At 43.0% G+C, this 21,525-nt stretch overlaps 1 protein-coding gene across 2 annotated transcripts in view; it reads right to left on the minus strand.

Moving 5' to 3' along the window:
• The window catches only part of LOC138958246 (pneumococcal serine-rich repeat protein-like), a gene marked incomplete in the record, with an annotated part of 119,495 nt that extends 98,329 nt beyond the window's left edge, over positions 1-21,166 (minus strand). For both annotated transcript variants that reach the window (XM_070329360.1, XM_070329359.1), the window contains 1 exon segment: positions 21,063-21,166.
• Positions 21,167-21,525: the final 359 nt, after the last annotated feature.

The raw sequence follows: 21,525 nt of genomic DNA on the forward strand, positions 1-21,525 counted from the left end.
GAACGAGAAACAAATTAAAAATCTGTATCATATCAAATGAAGATACGAACAAAGTGAAGAAAACAAACTCTGTTTTGCTCACGATGGAAAACATCTGGATACCACCAACAATGAATAAATAAACTTGACACGCTGGACTGAAGAAAACAAATCCCACTGATCCTAACCCCATCCCAAAAACAAAACCACGGGGATCTGTTCAACATCTCCCAGCTATTGTCCACACGCTGACCCCTGGTATGTCAGGTCAAGATTCAGCATGTGACCTCCAGGGGTCACAGCGTAACACACGTGTCTGGTCATTCACAGTGACCAGCGGGGGCAGGTGATACATCAAGGTGTGTGGGGAGGTTAAGGTGTATGTCAAAAAGAAACACACAGGTATAGGGAGGTCGTTGGACGCGGGATGTCGGCAAAATGTATTCATAAAACAAAGATAAAAGTGTTTTGCTTTTTCAGCTTCAGGAAATGATGTTCAAGAGAATGTTTACGTCCGACTAGTTGACACAAACTTGCACACTGCATGAGTTGTGCTGTGTTTGACTCTGTGAGTAAAGATCTCTTTTGCTTTTTAACAATTTCGTTTCAATCAAATTATGCACAATACAGTGTTTGATGTTTTTACTGATATTGAAACTTCGTTCTGATCGACACAAATGTTGCTGTCATGTCGGCAGAGCTGCCAAACTTTATGTAACGAGTAGGATTAAAGTCACACAAAGGGTCATACACGTCAGAAAATTGAAATTGTTAAATCATTTCGGCAAATTTGCTGAAACCTACGACAATAAAATCCTCGCAACATGCATTTCTCAGGTATAAAATGGCGCTAAAGTTATCGTCCTTTTACACACATTGAAACAGTCAGATACAGAATTTGAGACCGATGGATCGAACATAAGCATTTTGTTTGTTTGTTTAACGCCCAGTCCACCACGAAGGGTGATATCAGGGCGGTGCTGCTTTGACATTTAACGTGCGCCACACACAAGACAGAAGTCGCAGCACAGGCGTCATGTCAGTCTCACCCAGTCACATTATTCTGACACCGGACCAACCAGTCCTAGCACTAACCCCATAATGCCAGACGCCAGGCGGAGCAGCCACTAGATTGCCAATTTTAAAGTTTTAGGTATGACCCGGCCGGGGTTCGAACCCACGACCTCCCGCTCAGTGGGCAGACGCCTTACCACTAGGCCACCGTGTTGCGGTGAACATAAGCATGACAGTCACCAAACAGGAAGGTGGTAAGGTGGGCAAGGAGAAGGGCAGACAGACAGACAGACGGACAGACAGACGGACGGACGGACGGACGGACGGATGGACGGACGGACGGACGGACAGTGTATTCTTACAATTGTGCCGTAAATCAGTGTATGAAATGGAAAATGAGTATGCACTTCACTTCAGGTACCTTCACTGCGAATAAAAGAAAATTTTGTTTTGTTTTCTTTAGTTGTCACCCTTAACCTCATGTCAGTGCACATGTTAGCCGTACCCGAGTATACATGTATCCAGGTATCGAATTACACACAACTCATCCGTTACTGCCTCAGGAACACGAAGGTACCCGTGTCACCCGTGGATAGGTTAACCAGGGTATGCCCTGCAGTGCCAAAGGTGTCATGGGATTCCAGGGGTAGGGGGAGGCGGGTGGGGGTCTTGGTCATCTTACACTGTCTGATGGGCATGTCTGAAATCAGGAATGTGTCAGTTTCTTGTGTGATTCCAACATGCAACTGAGAGTACGAATTCTGGAAACTTACAGGCAAGGCAAGGCAAGGCAAGGCAAGGCAAGGCAAGGAAAAATGTATTTCAGAAACCATTAGGGTTACATGAATTTGAACAACAAAATACAATACAAACAACAACAACAACACATGTGATAATTGGACACAACACTTCGTCATTAATAGGCTGATCCCAGATGAACGCAGCAACAGCCAAAGCAACATGTTCTACTTTACAAACCTAGCTTTATTTTGCTTTACTGTGAGAAGTTCTGTTTTCTATGTTTAATACAAACAAAACACTAGAAACTGTCAAACTCAAGATAATACTGTCCCGCCGTTGCATTTCGACATGTTAGAACCAGTTGTGTGTACTTTTTCATGGACCAAGTAAGAAAGAAACAGCAACATAGACATATGATTTCAGATTGCCATCAGTGTTAACAATTCGCCACAAACCCTCGTGTTATTATAGAGCAGCAGTTTATAGTAGTAATATACTGTGCTTTCCATTACATATTGCCCTTGCTCAATAACGAAGATGTGTTATCATTATACCCACAAAGAGCGTATGACTTACGCTAGATTGAATGTCCCTGCAACCATTTTGTTTGAGGTCATTTTTCATGTTGCACCGGTTAGCAAAATGACTCGGTAAAATGTCGGCTATGTCCAATTACTTCTCCCACACCGACGTTTAACTTACGAACTTGCTGAATGTAGGTCTAAACGTGATGAAACTTTCTGCCCACAGAACTGTTAAAACTACACTGCGCGTCCCTGCGTCCTATACGCACTAGAAGCCGAAATCACGCACTAGAAATGTATTGAGGGGGTCCCGGGACGCACTAAACCAATAAAGAGCGGGTCCCGGGACGCACTACATTTTTGCGTACTGTAGGAACTCTAGTCGTCAGTCAATTATAGAGCAAGCACAACTGCCAGTTTCACGCCGGAACGATATGGAAACGAGTCTGTGTATTCCATTAACAAGGTTTATTCCCCCCTCTGCTTCTTTACCTCTGTAAACTTGTAGGGGTAGTTATTTTTCGATAATGACCCAGCAACCAAACAAATAACGACCCAGCAACAGCCTGAATCCTCGATAGTGCAATGGGTTGAGAGGTTGTTCTGTTTCGGTACTACTTTTTGCGACTGAAAAGTTCCGAACGCTCTAATGTACGAAGTATACATCTCTGGAGCAAACAATACAAACATGCCGCATTTAAATTAACAACTACAGGCCTGAACACATGAATCTCCATATAAAATCCATGAGTTCGGTTGTTTTCTGAATCTCATCTGCCGTGCCTCAAGCCGTTCATCACAAGCAATTTCCCAAGGCAAGTAACTCATACTTTGTCTAGCGACAAGAGTAGTTCCTCTTCTTTTCACTCAGTTCCTTCGACAACAGACTGCAATCCGACGGTCAGTTTTCAACAATATTTCATTTAATAAACAGATCACACGCAACCAAATGCACACATCTCATCAATTTAAACAACATAAAGGGGTTTCATACACTATTTTCCCCAGAAAACTGAACTTCATACAGTTTTTAACGTTGGAACACGGGTGCAAAAGTTCGTCTGCTAGTCCCATTTGACGAAAAAACATTATTCTAAGCGATACCAAAACATATACAGAACACACAATATCTGCCTTTGCCGCCACAGCAGAATAACAGCATATCTGTGTACTTGATTTTAGCCCAAAATAGGAAAACTGACAAGAAGTGTTAACAGAATGGAATGATTTGCACGGAACTATACCGCAACCGCGCATTAATCGATCGCCTGCGCAGGTTGACTGGTTGAGAGAATAGGATTCGATCAAACTTTCGCAAAAAAACTCCTCTTTTCTTTGAATAACTGAAGAAAGGAGGAATAAAGAGGTTACACACCTCGTCTCAGTGATTATAAAAAATAATGGTCTCAGTTCGCGGTCATGAAAAAGCTCGCTAAAGCTCGCATTTTTCATGATCCGCTAACTTCGACCATTATTTTTGATAATCACTGAGACTCGGCGTGTAACCTCTACTTAGTCTTCGAATATTCTGATGAAAAAAAAGACACTTGATATCACACTATTCGTGATAACAATGCGTTACAATCAACACAGGGGGTTTGAGGACCATGGACTCTTTGGACCCTCTAAAACTCCGCGTAGGGGGTCCATGGACCCTCTAAACATTAAATGTTGGGGTCCCGGGACCCTCTAAACATTAAAAGTGGGGGTCCATGGACCCTCTAAACATTAAAAGTTGGGGTCCCGGGACCCTCTAAACATTAAAAGTAGGGGTCCCGGGACCCTCTAAACATTAAAAGTAGGGGTCCCGGGACCCTCTAAACATTAAAAGTAGGGGTCCCGGGACCCTCTAAACATTAAAAGTAGGGGTCCCGGGACCCTCTAGGACGGGCGTCCATAGAGAGCCCTGTACACGTACTTCTTCTCTTTCAAGCGATCATGTTCAAACCACATAATTATGTGCCCAGGCTTTGACAAGGAGCAAGAGCATCCTTCCGCTAGGACTTACACTACAAATCAAATAAGGTGGCTGAATTAATTCAGCTGGGCCGACATGCAAGAGTCGAGGTCAAAGACTTTACTGGTACGGGATAAACTCTATGTTGAACACCCAATATAGTTTATCCCGGACTAAAATCTATAAACTGTAGATTGTTGATGAATTATTTTCTTGGTATGAGAACAAGGAGACGGATGGTCTGATCCCATGCAAAAGCCTGGCCAGATCCCATATTCCGTGTAAGAGCCTGGCCGGATCCCGTATTTCATGTAAGAGCCTGGCCGGATCCCGTGTTTCATGTAAGAGCCTGGCCAGATCCCATATTCTATGTAAGAGCCTGGCCAGATCCCGTATTTCATGTAAGAGCCTGGCCAGATCCCGTATTTCATGTAAGAGCCTGGCCAGATCCCATATTCTATGTAAGAGCCTGGCCAGATCCCGTATTTCATGTAAGAGCCTGGCCAGATCCCATATTCTATGTAAGAGCCTGGCCAGATCCCGTATTTCATGTAAGAGCCTGGCCAGATCCCGTATTTCATGTAAGAGCCTGGCCAGATCCCGTATTCCATGTAAGAGCCTGGCCAGATCCCGTGTTTCATGTAAGAGCCTGGCCAGATCCCGTGTTTCATGTAAGAGCCTGGCCAGATCCCATATTCTATGTAAGAGCCTGGCCAGATCCCGTATTTCATGTAAGAGCCTGGCCAGATCCCATATTCTATGTAAGAGCCTGACCAGATCCTGTGTTTCATGTAAGAGCCTGGCCAGATCCCGTATTTCATGTAAGAGCCTGGCCAGATCCCATATTCCATGTAAGAGCCTGACCAGATCCCGTGTTTCATGTAAGAGCCTGGCCAGATCCCATATTCTTTGTAAGAGCCTGGCCAGATCCCATATTTCATGTAAGAGCCTGGCCAGATCCCGTATTTCATGTAAGAGCCTGGCCAGATCCCATATTCCATGTAAGAGCCTGGCCAGATCCCATATTTCATGTAAGAGCCTGGCCAGATCCCGTATTCCATGTAAGAGCCTGGCCAGATCCCGTGTTTCATGTAAGAGCCTGGCCAGATCCCGTGTTTCATGTAAGAGCCTGGCCAGATCCCGTGTTCCATGTAAGAGCCTGGCCAGATCCCGTGTTCCATGTAAGAGCCTGGCCAGATACTGTGTTTCATGTAAGAGCCTGGGCAGCTGCGGTTTCATTCGGTGTAAAACCTCATTGAAAGAAGAAAAGTTAAAAGCATACGCATACTGAACAACGTTTATAAACATAAACATGTACCATTTTGAGTTTTTTGTTTTTGTTTTTGCCAAGCACGTCATTGTGGGGCTTTTAATGAATAACATGCATCCGTCCACTCACAATATATTTTCTTTTATCCTTCAACATTTACCACTCAAAAAAGTCTATAGTATTAAAATCCATGAAACAAATGAAAGGCATCTACGGATGTATAGATACATAATTGAGCACACTCATTTGGTATACATTCTGACAATTCACAATAAAGACATCTTTCTGAAGTAAGTGACAACTATAAGGCGTACCTATATTCACAACATTAGGACAAAACAGACATACATAAACAACATAACCTTCATCTAGAAGTTATAAAGGCACATACAACACGACGATTACAGTATTGATAGAGAGACAGAGAGAGAGAGAGAGAGAGAGAGAGAGAGAGAGAGAGAGAGAGAGAGAGAGAGAGAGAGAGAGAGAGAGAGAGAGAGAGAGAGAGAGAGAGAGAGAGAGGGGGGGGGTTGATGATGATGATAATTAGTTTTAACGTCCTCTTAGAACCATTTGGCCTGTCTTGGGACAGGTAGAGTTAATATGCTCTATGTGGGGACAAGACACTGGACAAACATGCAAACAGAGAACACAATCATATTATCGTGTTATACATCTGGAAGTCTGTTGTTGCGATATTTCAAAATGGGGATGGAAGTAATGATTGTGTACGCGGAATGTGGTTGGACTGGAGCGGTTTTGTAGGCTTATTTGCTTTTTATGTATCAAGTCAAGTCAAACAGTTTATTTACCAAATGCAAAGCACAGGATTTTGTTATGGTGTATGCATAAAACTTCACACTCCTTCCACACGCATATATCACAACAACTATGTACAGACAATGTGACTATGAAGAATATGTTTATATTTTATGGCTGAATAAGTAAATAAATACATACCTGGAAAAGTAATACAATAAAAAAATAAAAAAATAAAAAATAAAAAGGGGGGGGGAGAGAAAGAGAGAGAGAAGAAAGAGAGAGAAAGAGAGAGAGAGAGCGAAGAGAGAGAGAGAGAGAGAGAGAGAGAGAGCAAAGAGAGAGAGAGAGAGAGAGAGAAGAGAGAGAGAGAGAAGAGAGAGAGAGAGAGAGAGAGAGAGAGAGAGAGAGTGAGAGAGAGAAAGAGAGAAAGGGGGAGGTAATGATGGTGGAGGTAACATTTACAATTTTTTTATAATTTTTTTTGTATTCAGAATTTGTTTTGGAACTTTTTAATTCAAAAAATAAATAGTTCTGATCTGCAGTTGCTTTTTGAGTTCTGAATTCTTCGGAATGTTGCAAGCGTCTACCCTTATACTAGGCTAGTGTCCTGCAAGACGAGAGGTATGCAGATATATCAAAATGTCGGCCGATAAGTCTCTTGGAAGTGGTTCAGTTTTACCATGGTGAGGCATACGGTAGCTTGCGGGTCCTTGGGGTGCGTTGCTACTCTTATAAGCGTCCGTATTATTCGCCACAAATCTGTCAAGACTTTGCTTTCAATAGGGGCATCCTCGTACTTGGCTCACAGATGTACCAACAACAAACAATTCCGCCTGGCTGCTAACTATAGTATTAGTTATGAGTGATATTATTTTTAAAGAATTAATTTGTCAAAAAAAAAAATCGTGAGCGCCCGTAAATGACTTACTTCATCCAACCACTAAGTATACCACTCTGCACATAGAGCACTTAAGCAGTTGATGTTTAGTATATGTCCAATTAAGTGGAGGAGTTGCCTTTTCCCATCTCAAAGCCTGACCAGATCTGAGATGTCGAGATGCCAAGCCAACGTTTTTACAGGAGTAGGACTGTGCTTTAAAACTGGGAAGATGCACAGAGTGTTTGTGTCTATGTGATCTCTTCCCCGCTCGTGATACCTGGCTTATCTTAATGGGGGCTGATGTTCCATATTCTCCCCTCCACTGATCTTGCTTATCGTTTGATATGCTAAAATTCAATTATACCGGAAGTCGCGTGACTAAGTGGGGTGGGGGTGAAGAATGGAATGTGGGCGAGGCGGGGGGGAGGGGGGGGGGGGGGCAGTTGTGTGTGTGTGATTAGAATAGAATAGAATAATCTGTTATTGCCACGAAACCTTAAGGTTATGTGTGTGTGTGTGTGTGTGTGTGTGTGTGTGTGTGTGTGTGTGTGTGTGTATGTGTGTGTGTGTGTGTGTGTGTGTGTGTGTGTGTGTCTTTCGCTCTGTCGGGCTTCAATTAGGCTTTGGTCGGGCGTCAAACCATGATGATAACCTACTAACATTTTCTAAAGAAAGCTGTGAAACTATTTCATCAATCGTGAAAGCCAGCGAATCACCAGGGAACAACGCCGATTGTGCACTCAACAAAGGACATCAAAACGCGGAATAAAAGAAAAAAGATGAAACTGAGCTCAGTTGCAGGACTGATGCAAAGCCAGCGATACATCAACAACTGGAACCACGTGACACTGATGATGCAACCAGCATGGACACCAAAACGCGGATGAAAAGGCCGAATCAGCGTATACAAGAATACAAGAACAATGCCGATGACGCAAGCTACATGGGAACAAACGCGTGAAATAAAACAACCGCAGATGAAGAAATAACATTCCCGATATTACTCGATACCGTTAAATTACAAGACTGTATTCTCACCGACCAGACTAGAGCAGCTGGACCAAACATTCCACGCATTCATATGCCGGGCAAGGGGGTGAGGGGAGGGGTGGGCGAAGGGCACGAGGAGAAGGGAGGGTGCATTGAATGTATATGAGGGAGGAGGGGGAAGGGGCTGCAAGGTAGAACAAGAAGGAAGTGTCTTCAGGTAAAATGCAGCCTTCCCAGGATAAAACCAGTTTGTGTAAAGAGGGAAATTGTGGCCGGGTAGAGTTGATGGTGTAAAGATGAGGGAGGGGGTTGGGGGGTGGGGGGGGGGGGGGGGCTAGCAAAGATATTCCAGTCTGGAATATTTTTAGGAATGGAGCATAATATTGCCTTGTTGAAGAACACCACTGACTGTTGGAGGGGGGGGGGGGGGGTCGAGAGCACCATACTGTATATAACACCCGGTATAATGGAGAGAGAGAGAGAGACAGACAGACAGACAGACAGAGAGGGAGAGAGGGGGGGGGGAGAGAGAGAAGGAGAAAGAGACAGAGACAGAGAGAGAGAGAGAGAGAGAGAGAGAGAGAGAGACAGACAGACAGACAGACAGACAGACAGACATCGACAGACAGACAGACAGACAGACAGGCATAGTGAGCGTACGTGGGAGAGATCAAGAATCAGACAGACAGACATACAGCCAGCCACACAGACACACAGACAGACACACAGACAGACACACAGACAGACACACAGACAGACACACAGACAGACAGTGTCAGAGAGAGGGATGGATGCCGAGCAGGGGGTCATGTCTCAACGTGCGCCGTGGGTGTTTGCGCCGGCATGTATGCACCTGGTACACAAATATTTCACCGCCGTTGCACGTGCAAACAGCCGCTGGCAGGTTAAAGGCGCAGTCCTGCCATCGAGATCGCCCATTCACTTATCCATATCTTGTATGAAAAAGTGGACATTTTGTAAATTAATACGTTCTTAAAAATGCTGTTAATGGCACAGTACGCCTCCCGTAAACCATCACAGATACTATCAGGCTTTTACACACAGGACAAACACCCTTACTTTGAAAATTGCTCGCTCTTTACGGAGGGCACCTACGATGTTCTCAAGCGGTGAGTGTTTAAATGAAAGGGTGTTTGTACTGTGTGTAAAAGCCTGACAGTATCTGTGATGGTTTACGAGAGGCGTACTGTGCCTTTAATAACATTGATTTATGAAAAGCTCTTTACAGACAGCAGCTAGTATGTTGATTTTGGATATGTGTCCAAGTGTAGTTATGTTCTCATCCCATGTCAACGCCTGGCCCGGTCTGAGATGGTGATCCGAAATATTTTTGGGTTTTTTATTATTATAGCTGTGACAAGAACCGCAAGGTGTAGGGCTTTGGTGCTTCAGATTTACAAGTCATATCTCACAGATCTGTATTTTATTCTGCCTTTTACCTTGTAAATCTATGAGCTTATGCGATTTCATATAACACCTTGTGCCCAGATATATACATAATATGTGATAATGTACATATTTGTAATATTATTACTCCGAAAACGGCGTATGGCTGCCTAAATGGCGGGGTAAAAAACGGTCGTACACGTAAAATTCCACTCGTGCAAAAAACACGAGTGTACGTGGGAGTTTCAGCCAACGAACGCAGACGAAGAAGAAGAAGAAGTAATATTGTTGTATAATTGTAAGCTGTATGATTTAGTTGGTGTAGTCTAAGTTTGAATGATTTTTTGTGTGTGTGCATAAACTGTTGCACAAGTGTGTGTTTTTTTAACCTCTTCTGAATGTTTCTTATAATGCTTAAAATATATAATTGCTTTAAATCAGAAAAAGAAAGATCCAAAATGTTTCACGGGAGGGTGTGTGCCTTTACATTTCCCTTTCCTTCGCTCCTGCTTGCTTGTCTATTTCTCTTGCAATACTTCTTGCGTGCCTTGGCCCGTAACTGATGCGTAATATAATTAATCGGTCTCATGTCTAATAAGCAAGGCCGCAGGAGCCAAGAGGAAAGGTGCTTTACTGGTTAGGAGGGGGGGTTGAGGAGGGGGGAGGTCTGTCTGTATGGTTCAGTCCTGTTGAAGTCATTCTGCGGTCAGGTGTGGAATTTGTAATAATCTGCACCGGTTGCCCTCACGCCAGTGTCGAAAAAGAAAGAAAGAAAGAGAAACAGAGAGACAGACAGAAAGACAAGGAGAAAGACAGAAAGACGTAAACAAACAAGAAAACAAACAAAGGAATGGAAAAAAGAAAAACAGAGAGACAGACAGAAAGAGAAGGACAAAGACTGAAAGAAAGACAAAAAAGAAAGACAGAAACAAGTAGACAAACAAGTAAACAAACAAAGGAATGAAAAAAGAAAGAAACAAACACACGATCAAACGAACGTAAGAACTAACGAACGAACAAACCAACAAACAAACAAACACACGAACGAGAAAAAACAAACAAACCCAAGAGCACGTGCACACGGAGAGGGGGGTGCTTCTATACGGTGTTGCTGGCTTGTAATGAGACACAAAACCAATTGATTGGTAGACCCTAAATGTTATTCCAGCTTCCGATCAGGAAGACTGGCAAACCAAACGGACGAGACAAAATGATGTTGAGTACCGTTCTATTGCATATGTTGGCGTAATAATTTGGAAAAAGTCCTTAATATCATGTCATGGCTACAACCATCAATGATAAAAGCAGTGGACGCTACAACCATCAATGATAAAAGCAGTGGACGCTACAACCATCAATGATAAAAGCAGTGGACGCTACAACCATCAATGATAAAAGCAGTGGACGCTACAACCATCAATGATAAAAGCAGTGGACGCTACAACCATCAATCATAAAAGCAGTGGACGCTACAACCATCAATGATAAAAGCAGTGGACGCTACAACCATCAATGATAAAAGCAGTGGACGCTACAACCATCAATGATAAAAGCAGTGGACGCTACAACCATCAATGATAAAAGCAGTGGACGCTACAACCATCAATGATAAAAGCAGTGGACGCAAATATCGGAGTGTTGAGAAATAATATTGTAAAACAACTACAGAAGCCACAATTGAAGTCACACACACACATAATTATACACACACACAGAAACACACACACACACACACACACACACACACACACACACACACACACACACACACACACACACACACACACACACTCGCAGGCACGCACTTACGCACGGCACACAGCACACATACACACACATACACACACACACACACACACACACACACACACACCGGCAGGCACGCACTTACGCACGGCACACAGCACACACCGACACACACATACACACACACACACACACACACACACACACACACACACACACACACACACACACACACACACACACACACACACACACACACCTTCTCTCTCACTATCCCCCGACACCCCCCTCACTCAACCACCCACCCCAAACACACAACCTCATACATTACGCAACTCCAGAACTTGTATCACAAGTCTATCACAAACGATAATGATGAGTCAGCGAGTCAGTAAGGACGTACACTAGGAGCCGGAATGCGTGCCCCTATTAATGTCTCTATCGAGGCCCCAGGTCATCATTATCATTAATCAAAACCCTGCCCACTTGATCTTCAAAAGCCGGAACGGGTCGGTATGCGCCGCAGGAACTCCCGGGCGAAACCAAACCCCTGACGTCAGTTCTCACTGCGTCATCACTCAAAGCTCGCGAGATTTGCGCGGTCGTGGATTCAAGAGAGACTACCCTGGCATTTTTGTTATTATTCCCTTTTCGCAGAGTGCGCGCATATGGCTGGAATTAAAAAGTTAAGTGGGTACAAGTTCGTAAACCTGTTCATCACTTAACGAGGGAGGGTGATGGATGCGCGCCTTCGTCTTGCTTTGACGAGGGAGCGCAACTGAAGCGCCGCGCTCATCAAAGGGATCAATGCAAATTGGCAACATTGATAGAAATTCCCGCGGCTTGTCAAAATGGCCGACCGTCTTCCCGCCGTCAGAAGCGGCGGTGCAGGCCTAAAAATAGCACCCCTCTAAAAATAGAGCCCCGAGGAATGTTTCCAACTCGACTAAGCCCCAGCCCTGAAGGTAATAAAGAAGCGTACTCAATTCCGAACAGACTCGGCAGTTAATTATTCCTCATAGCCTGAAGCAGGCGGCTACATGTATAACTGAGGCATGTGTATGTATGCTGGTTCCATTATCGCCCTGGCACAGTTCTGCTAACCCATCTTCTAAGCCTGAGTTGCAGTGTTTCTGGCTGAGGAAACCGCGGCTCCGTTATCTGTTTATCTTGGACTTACACCGCCGTGTTGTGTGTAAGACTATCAGACTAAGCGCTCCACGCCCCCCTGATCAGAGCACGTGGTGTTCATCACTTGTAGGTAAAGAAGAAGGGAGATTTTTTACGGTGTGCGTATGAGTACGGACATGCATGTGATTACTGAGATGAATTTCTTTTGCGTGATTGAATCAATACAAACGGACGGGCGCAGTGGCCGAGTGGATAAGGTGGAGATTATTTCGATCTCCCAGGTCAACTTATGTGTAGACCTGCTGATGCTTTATCGCCCTTCGTGTGTACACGCAATCACAAGACCAAGTGCGCACGGAAAAGATCATGAAATCCATGTCGGGTTCGGTGGGTTATAGAAACACGAAAATACCCAGCTAGCTTCCCACGAAAGCGGCGTATGGCTACCTAAATGGCGGGGTAAAAAGGGTCACACACGTAAAACTTCACTCGTGCAAAAACATAAGTGAACGTGAGAGTTTCAGCCCATGAACGAAGAAGAAGAAGAAGAGTCAAATACAGATGAGCATCTTTGCTTATGGCAGAAATGATGACATGACTTTGGTTTTAAATAACTACATCCTGAATTCGAAAATGTTCAGTCTCCAGGATTTGATAGAGGTTAAATGTCTAATTAGACACACACACACACACCACACACACACACACACACACACCACACACCACACACACACACACCAACACACACACACAAACACACACCAACAGACACACACACACCACACACTGGCACACACCACACACTGGCACACACACCAACACACACACACACACACACACACACACACACAAACACACACACACACACACACACACACACACACACACACACACACACACACTAATCTGTAATTTGTAACAAAAACATCTGAAATTGTAAAAGAAAAGAAAACAACTTATAATTATGTAGCCAAGTGCACTTCGCTACCCTAAACACTCTAATCATCGCATAGCGAAACAGCCTTGTTGATGGCCGCAGGAACGGTCATCTATTGCGGGAATGCATTCGGAGAGGTGACATGTCTCGTTTCGGTTACCGTTCTCACGAGATCAGATACAGTTTTCTCTCTCTCTCTCTCTCTCTCTCTCTCTCTCTCTCTCTCTCTCTCTCTCTCTCTCTCTCTCTCTCTCTCTCTCTCTCTCTCTCTCTCTCTCTCTGTCTGTATGTATGTATGTCTTTGTAGTGTCTCCCTGTGAGTCTCTCCGCTTCTGTCTTTCTATGTCTGTCTCTGTCTCTGTGTGTGTGTGTCTCTCTCTCTCTCTTTCTCTCTCTCTCTCTCTCGCTCTCTCTCTCTCTCTCTCTCTCTCTCTCTCTCATCCGACTCCTGGCATACAGGTCAAAACAGAGGTTAAGTTGAGTGCACGTGTACCCAGCAGGAGGGGGGTGTTTTGGGTCAGAAGTGGGTTAAGCACTTTAGTCTTCAGTCTTTGGGTTATTGCTTTCAGTGGAGAAGATGCCAACATGAAATTGCACTATGCTCTACTATTTATTGTCCTTGTCTATTGGACACGAAGAAGGGAAGCTACAATCATCCAAGGCCGTATATACTTTGTTTCCTGAGCCTGGACCATTGAGACGGTTACCTCATAGATCTGTTCATTCTTCAGTTTGTCGGTGTCAAAAATACCCCTATTCCACACAACCGTTCTTTGTCCCGTTCCCGTACCAACCAAGGACTGCTGCCACAACAATGGAACGCTGCACAAACGGCCGTTTTTTGGCATCTTTTAGCAGCGTCTGACCATAGTGGCAGCCGTCCTTGGTCGGTGAGGTACAATTTGCTTTTGTACAATTTGGTTTTGTACATGTGTATAATAATGTCATTGCAAAGCGCTTGGAGCTTTTAGGTAAGCGCTCTATAAATTTCCATTATTATTATCATTATCATTATTATTATTAAGGGAACGGGACCTAGAACGGGTGTTTGGAAATGCGGGTATGACAACTCAGTGTGTGAGAGCGCTACGTACCGTTGCGTTTCCGTTGTTTTAAGTTTCGTTAACGATCCAAGCGTTCCGTTACCGATGGGTTGAGGTTCCGTTACCGTTCATTCTGATCGGGAGGGGAACGGCTACAAATTTCAACATGCAGCCCAAACTCAGCCGTCCCTACCGACCCTACCGTTCAAAGCAGTTCCGTTAACGATCAGTTACGTTCATTGCGGTTCTGTCCCGATCCCTCCCGTGCCCGCACCGTTCCTTGGTCGGTACGGGAACGGGACCTAGAACGGTTGTGTGGAAAGGGGGTATAAGACTCGACCACTTGGCTTATGGTGGAGACAGCTGGAAGATCTCTGGATATAATTGAAGAGGAGTAGTCTTACTTTTAGAAAATGTGTACTCTGCCTTGTGCTGTCGGGGCTGGGTAAAGGGAGTAGAGGGTAAAGGGGTGGGGGGTGGGTAAGCGATCGAGGGGTAAGAGAGACAAAAGAGAAAACTGAACAGGGAAAAGTCACTGCCTGAAGTATTCAATAAAGCCACACACAAAAAAAGAAATTACCACATATGCAGGTTTTCAATTCAATTTTTGCAAAGTATCTGCACAAGCATGTGTGCCTCTGTGAGTATGTTCGTGGCTGCTTTCATGGGGTGCCTGTATCCTCAGGAATGTGAGGATTTCTTTTATCTCTCTTTTTCTGACACCGTTGATTTAACGTCATTTTTACAGGACAGTTTTTGTTCCTTTCAGTTATAAGTTGTAGTAGTTTGACCTTATTGTTTTAGGACAAGTAGAGCTTGTTCACCAGTAGCAAAGACTCACTCAGTCCGTCAGTGTGCCTGAGTATGTGTGCATGATGGGGGGGGGGGGGGGGGGGCTTTCCCGTGACCGGCCACCTGCAATGTACGGACAGGTTTGCACTGGCCCAAGGATGTCCGTTCATGAGAGGGACTGCTGTAACAGCAAAACTAGAGTGAAACATAAGTAATCAGTTTATCCACTTGACTATATTCACAACAGGGACCTATTACTCTTCCTGGCATGTGTTTATGCCTACGGATTGTCAAATACTCTGCAACACATGTAACCTAAATTCAACATGTGCCCGTACAATACCGCTTCTTTTATGAAAACATTGCTTCGGCCATGTTGATTTTAATCAACCAATTTTCTTGTGTACAGTACAAAGGGATCACCCACCCCATAGCAGACGATACGATGATGCGCGCGCACCTTGCTGGCGCAAATTCTAATAAAATACCTCTCTATATATATCTACCTAACTTCTATCTTTCAAAGTCCCTTTTATCTTTGATATTGTCCTAATCATATTTAGGTTTGCATAGAAGTCAATGATTAGGCTGGATGGCTGCATATTATTGTGTTACTGACGATAATGCTTCCAACTGACCGAAGCGTCACTTTGACTTTGACCGGTGTTCATGTACGTATCGTTGAGAGAAATTGATTCTCACAAACTCATCTTTGTCTTTTCAATCATTGTTTTGTCATTTTTGTGTCACTATTACATATCCCGTACCTATGTTGCATATGATTTTAGTTTGTTTATAAGGATTTGGTTGTAATGAGTGATGCTTGGTTTCTCTGCGAAGATTCCTAATTCATGCACACAGGTACTCGCGCCGGAATAATTAATATAAGCCGATTCCATTATTTTACTTTTGAACTTTGCCGCTTCGTACTAAGTCACTGTATAATTGTCCCCCATGTTACGCATATCATAATGTTTGTCTGGGGTTCTTCTTTTTATTTGTATGATTTATGAATTTGTCCATTATCCCAGTTTAGAGAGTATTGCAATTTTCTGCACTGAAGTTGGTTCAGTGCCTTCACTGGGACCATTGTTTTTGTATCCTACTAAATAGATATAAGTTTTTCCGAAATGTTATCTATTGCAATGGAAAGCTAAAGGTCGTAGCTTTAATGTGATGCATTGTTTGTTTTGTTTGTTGTTTTTTTGTTTTTTTGACCGTCAGACTTTATAACAAACCAGTGCCACCATGTTCCTGTACCAGTAGTGAGATTAAACTTAAGACGTCTGTCCGACGCGAACGTATGTTGGGCTTGTGAAGTGCAATTTGCATTCATACTTTTCAATATATCAAGACTAGTAACACAGACAGCCCAGGATATTCCTGATCTCTTCATGCGTTCAAGCAGCGCACTTTAACATCTGAACGTAAATATACCATTTATGTTGAAATAATTATAAATACTTTAAGGTTAGTATATAATTTAACTTTAAATACGTGTTTTCGTGAGGTAACTACAGAACAATTGAAATACAGAAAATTAATACATTGTTAAACTCTTAAGCAAATGTACAGAAGTTGACAATACTAACAGTTTTCATTATTGGTTATTAGCAAATAAGAACAAGTAAGAATAAGATGACTTATAATACTTGTGTGTGTGTGTGTGTGTGTGTGTGTGTGTGTGTGTGTGTGTGTGTGTGTGTGTGTGTGTGTGTGTGTGTGTGTGTGTGTGTGTGTGTGTGTGTGTGTATGTATGTATGTATGTACTAGAGGAATACCCGGCTTCGCCGGGGTGAATCGCGAGACAGAGACAGACAGCGTGGCGGTTCACCACAATCACCATTGTTTTGTCATTTTTGTGTCACTATTACATATCCCGTACCTATGTTGCATATGATTTTAGTTTGTTTATAAGGATTTGGTTGTAATGAGTGATGCTTGGTTTCTCTGCCAACATTCCTAATTCATGCACACAGGTACTCGCGCCGGAATAATTATAGCCGATTCCATTATTTTACTTTTGAACTTTGCCGCTTCGTACTAAGTCACTGTATAATTGTCCCCCATGTAACGCATATTATAATGTTTGTCTGGGGTTCTTCTTTTTATTTGTATGATTTATGAATTTGTCCATTATCCCAGTTTAGAGAGTATTGCAATTTTCTGCACTGAAGTTGGTTCAGTGCCTTCACTGGGACCATTGTTTTTGTATCCTACTAAATAGATATAAGTTTTTCCGAAATGTTATCTATTGCAATGGAAAGCTAAAGGTCGTAGCTTTAATGTGATGCATTGTTTGTTAGGATTGGTTATGTATTTGTTTAAATAACGTAGGGTAAAGCATGTGCAAGAAACACACATTCCGTGTTTCTGGCCGTATTTAGGCCGATTTTCATCCTCGCTGGACGGTGCTTTCGATGCAGTCCGCGCCTGGGCTATAAGTATAGGCCGAACACCGGCATAATCATCTTTTAGCGTATCACCAACTCATGTCCCTAAAAGGAAAATTTCCTGTGAGGACGTTAAGGACCCCCATTTCAGTTTCAGCATAATCATTCATTCGCTCCTAGCAGCTGAACACGACACTACAGTTGATTCTCGTCTACGGGTTTTGCCTTCGGCCTCTACTGTTGCTTGTAGTGTTTCCGGTTACAACAAATAACAAGTCGCGTAAGGCGAAATTACTACATTTAGTCAAGCTGTGGAACTCACAGAATGAAATTGAACGTAGTCCGCCGCTAGTGCAAAAGGCAGTGAAAGTGACGAGCCTGTTTGGCGCGGTAGCGGTTGCGCTGTGCTTCATAGCACGCTTTACTGTACCTCTCTTCGTTTTAACTTTCTGAGCGTGTTTTTAATCCAAACATAGCATATCTATATGTTTTTAGAATCAGGAACCGACAAGGAATAAGATGAAATCTTTTTTAAATTGATTTCAAAAATTTAATTTTGATCATAATTTTTATTTTTTTATTTTTCAGAGCTTGTTCTTAATCTAAATATAACATATTTATATTTTTTTGGAATCAGAAAATGACGAAAAATAAGATGAACGTAAATTGGGATCGTTTTATAAAAAAAATATTTGTTTTACAATTTTCAGATTTTTAATGACCAAAGTCATTAATTAATTTTTAAGCCACCAAACTGAAATGCAATACCAAAGTCCGGCCTTCGTCGAAGATTGCTTGGCCAAAATTTCAATCAATTTGTTTGAAAAATGAGGGTGTGACAGTGCCGCCTCAACTTTTACAAAAAGCCGGATATGACGTCATCAAAGGTATTTATCGAAAAAAAGAAAAAAAGGTCCGGGGATATCATTCCCAGGAACTCTCATGTAAAATTTCATAAAGATCGGTCCAGTAGTTTGGTCTGAATCGCTCTACACACACACACACACACACACACACCACGACCCTCGTCTCGATTCCCCCTCTATGACTATGTTAAAACATATAGTCAAAACTTGACTAAATGTAAAAAGTTGAAACAAGACGCTTGGATTTGGGCTTCGATTTTACTACCTTCCACTCCTCCACTACATTTATATGGATAACAGTGACGCCAGACAGAAGTACTCGTATCTGTACAGCTGCACATGTTTTACGTGTTACCTGCTAAATTTCTTCCTAGCCATCTGCACTAAATACAAGAAATCTGGAAGACATTTAGGACAACGTGTTATCTCCTGTCATTTTGCTTGCAAGCGAACATTTTTCGTGTGCGATTTGTAGAGCAGAACAAGAAAGATGTTCTTGTGCCAGCAACTCTCATGCTGACTAATGTGGTTTAAATTTAGAACACTTCTGTATCTTTTGCCCCTGGAGTGTCTATTTCAAGGTCAAGAAAACGCTTTGGTGAGATGATGCCATGGCAACTGAGAAGAAAAAAATTCGGCGTGTGCGGATTGGTTGCTCATGAGGAGTACGTTTTTGTCAGAGTGTGTGGAGTGGTTGATGTAATGTGTGTGTGTGTGTGTGTGTGTGTGTGTGTGTGTTCAAGCGCGCGCGCGTGTGTGTGCTGTGTGCTCTGTGTGTGTGTGTGTGCTGTGTGCTCTCTGTGTGTGTGCTGTGTGCTCTCTGTGTGTGTGTGTGTGCTGTGTGCTGTGTGTGTGTGTCGCGGAGTAAAATTGCCCGCGAGTGGCTTTCTGAGCCTGCAGTGTCCATGCCTATGTGTTTCTCTGCAAATGTCATCATCTCATGTTTTGTTAAAAACATATATTGCTATTTCATATGTTACGTGGATTTCCATTGGTCAATTGGGCAAAACTGAGCTCAGTGCAAAAGTGATATCGACGACATTTCCGTCGATATCAGTTTTGATATCGACGACCTCTTTATTGCTTCCCCACTTCAAAAACAAAAACACCTACATCTAAAAACAAACAAATATATATGAAAATGTAATTATCCCAGAATTTAGTTGAGCAAGTGACTAAAGACTTTTTGAAAGAAAAGACATTTTGAAAAACTGAAAAGTACAAGAAAAGGGTGAACAAAAAGAAATAATAATCAGAGGGAGGGATATGGAACAGCCAAAACTGAGACAAATACTTTTTTAATATCTTAACAGTAAATACAAAATGTCCAGAGAATTAGCAATTATATCTAACATTGACTGACTGTGTGATGATATCTTCTGCTATTGGTCTGTTTCGACAGTGATATCAAAATCTCGACCTCCGGTTTCAATTTTGATATCACTGTCTCAACAGACCATAGCAGAAGATATCATCACACAGTCCGTCAATATTGGGTAATATCATTAGATATACGTCTGTATGCCAATGCACGACATCACACAATTTGCTACAGCTACACACGTCTTAAATTGCCTGTCTGCCTGTTGGTCAACCTGTCTGTCTCAATTCCAGGCTGTCTGTGTCCATCTTTCTGTCCGTCTACACGTCCCGTGTCTCTCAACTTGATCTAACCGTCAACCTTTGTCTTCTGTATATATGCCCTTGCCAAGACCAAGTGTGAACGCATTTCAGATACTGCACCGCCTCACCTCTCAGCGCTCAGTGCCTTACACAATCTCGCAGGTGCGTGACTGACTGAATTCTCAGACCTCATTGACGAGAACCGAAATAACACACACAAGACAAACTTTGCAAAGGTTGCCGGAAATCATGCACATACCTGGCAAAGCTCTGCCTTGTGCACGTAGCGAGTAAGCTTTGTTCAGTCTCCCCTTTCTCCCTCCTTGTTCCTGTTCCCGTGTTACCTCCCCTTGTGCTCTTGAGCTACACCTGCGAACATTACAACTTCGGCCGCAATGATCGACTGACTTTGAAGGGTCACACATTTGCCCTTACACCGGAATCACGGACGGAGTTATCCGTATACCAGGCACAGAGATACAGTTTCAGACAAACATTGTGGAAGACATTTCTTCTGATGCTAGGTATGTGTCGTTCTGATAGATTGAAGCGGTCGTTCAAGCTTTGAACAAGCAACAAACAATCAATGATTTGTTGGAGGTCACAAGCTAAGTCGTATTCCATTGAAAGTGTACGATATGTTGGTAAATCCGTCGCGATATAACCTTCGTGGTTGAAAACGACGTTAAACACCAAATAAAGAAAAGAAAGAAAGATGTTGGTAAATCAAAACCACTGGGCGTCAGAAAAAGCGACTAAGTAAGACCCATGATCATCTTCAGGTCTTCTTCATGGGACGGGACAAGTGGTTCATCACGGGAACGCAGGAGAATAATAATAAGAAGAAGACCACAATGTTCCACAGTCTCAGAATCCACATGGCTCTATCACGGAATTAGCCATAGCATTTACACCTTTGTAAGAACACCAGTTTCTGTCAAGATTCATTCTACAAGATAGATTAAGATATTACCGTCCACATCAGTATTGACGTTTAAAGCAGTTACCTTGTCCGTCAACGGATTTTGTCTCACTTGAACCTTGAACCGTCCTCTGCACCGTGTCATCCGGCACTGACATGCCAACGTTCACTGTTTGATAACACTTTGTCGATGTCCTGAAGATAGATTCAGGTAAGTATTCCATCATACTCTTATCCTCCTTCTCAACTCAGCCTATCACTTTGTTATTCTTTGCTTTTTTCTTTCCTTCTTTCTTTCGTTCTAGCACCAACCGATCATGTACTGTGTCACCACTGACATACCAAAATCCACTGTTTAATAAAACTTTGTCCGAAAGATACATTCAGGTAAGTATTCCATCATACTCTTATCCTCCTTCTCAAATGGCACTTTCTTTCTTTCTTTCCATATTCCTTCCTTCTTTCTTTCTTCGTTCCATTCTAATGCACCACCCACCAGACACAAAACTACCAATTGACTCTGAAGCATCACACTAGCTTGGTGATAA

The sequence above is a fragment of the Littorina saxatilis genome, linkage group LG2 (assembly GCF_037325665.1).
Source record: "Littorina saxatilis isolate snail1 linkage group LG2, US_GU_Lsax_2.0, whole genome shotgun sequence".
In the NCBI taxonomy this organism is placed as follows: Eukaryota; Metazoa; Mollusca; class Gastropoda; order Littorinimorpha; family Littorinidae; genus Littorina; species Littorina saxatilis.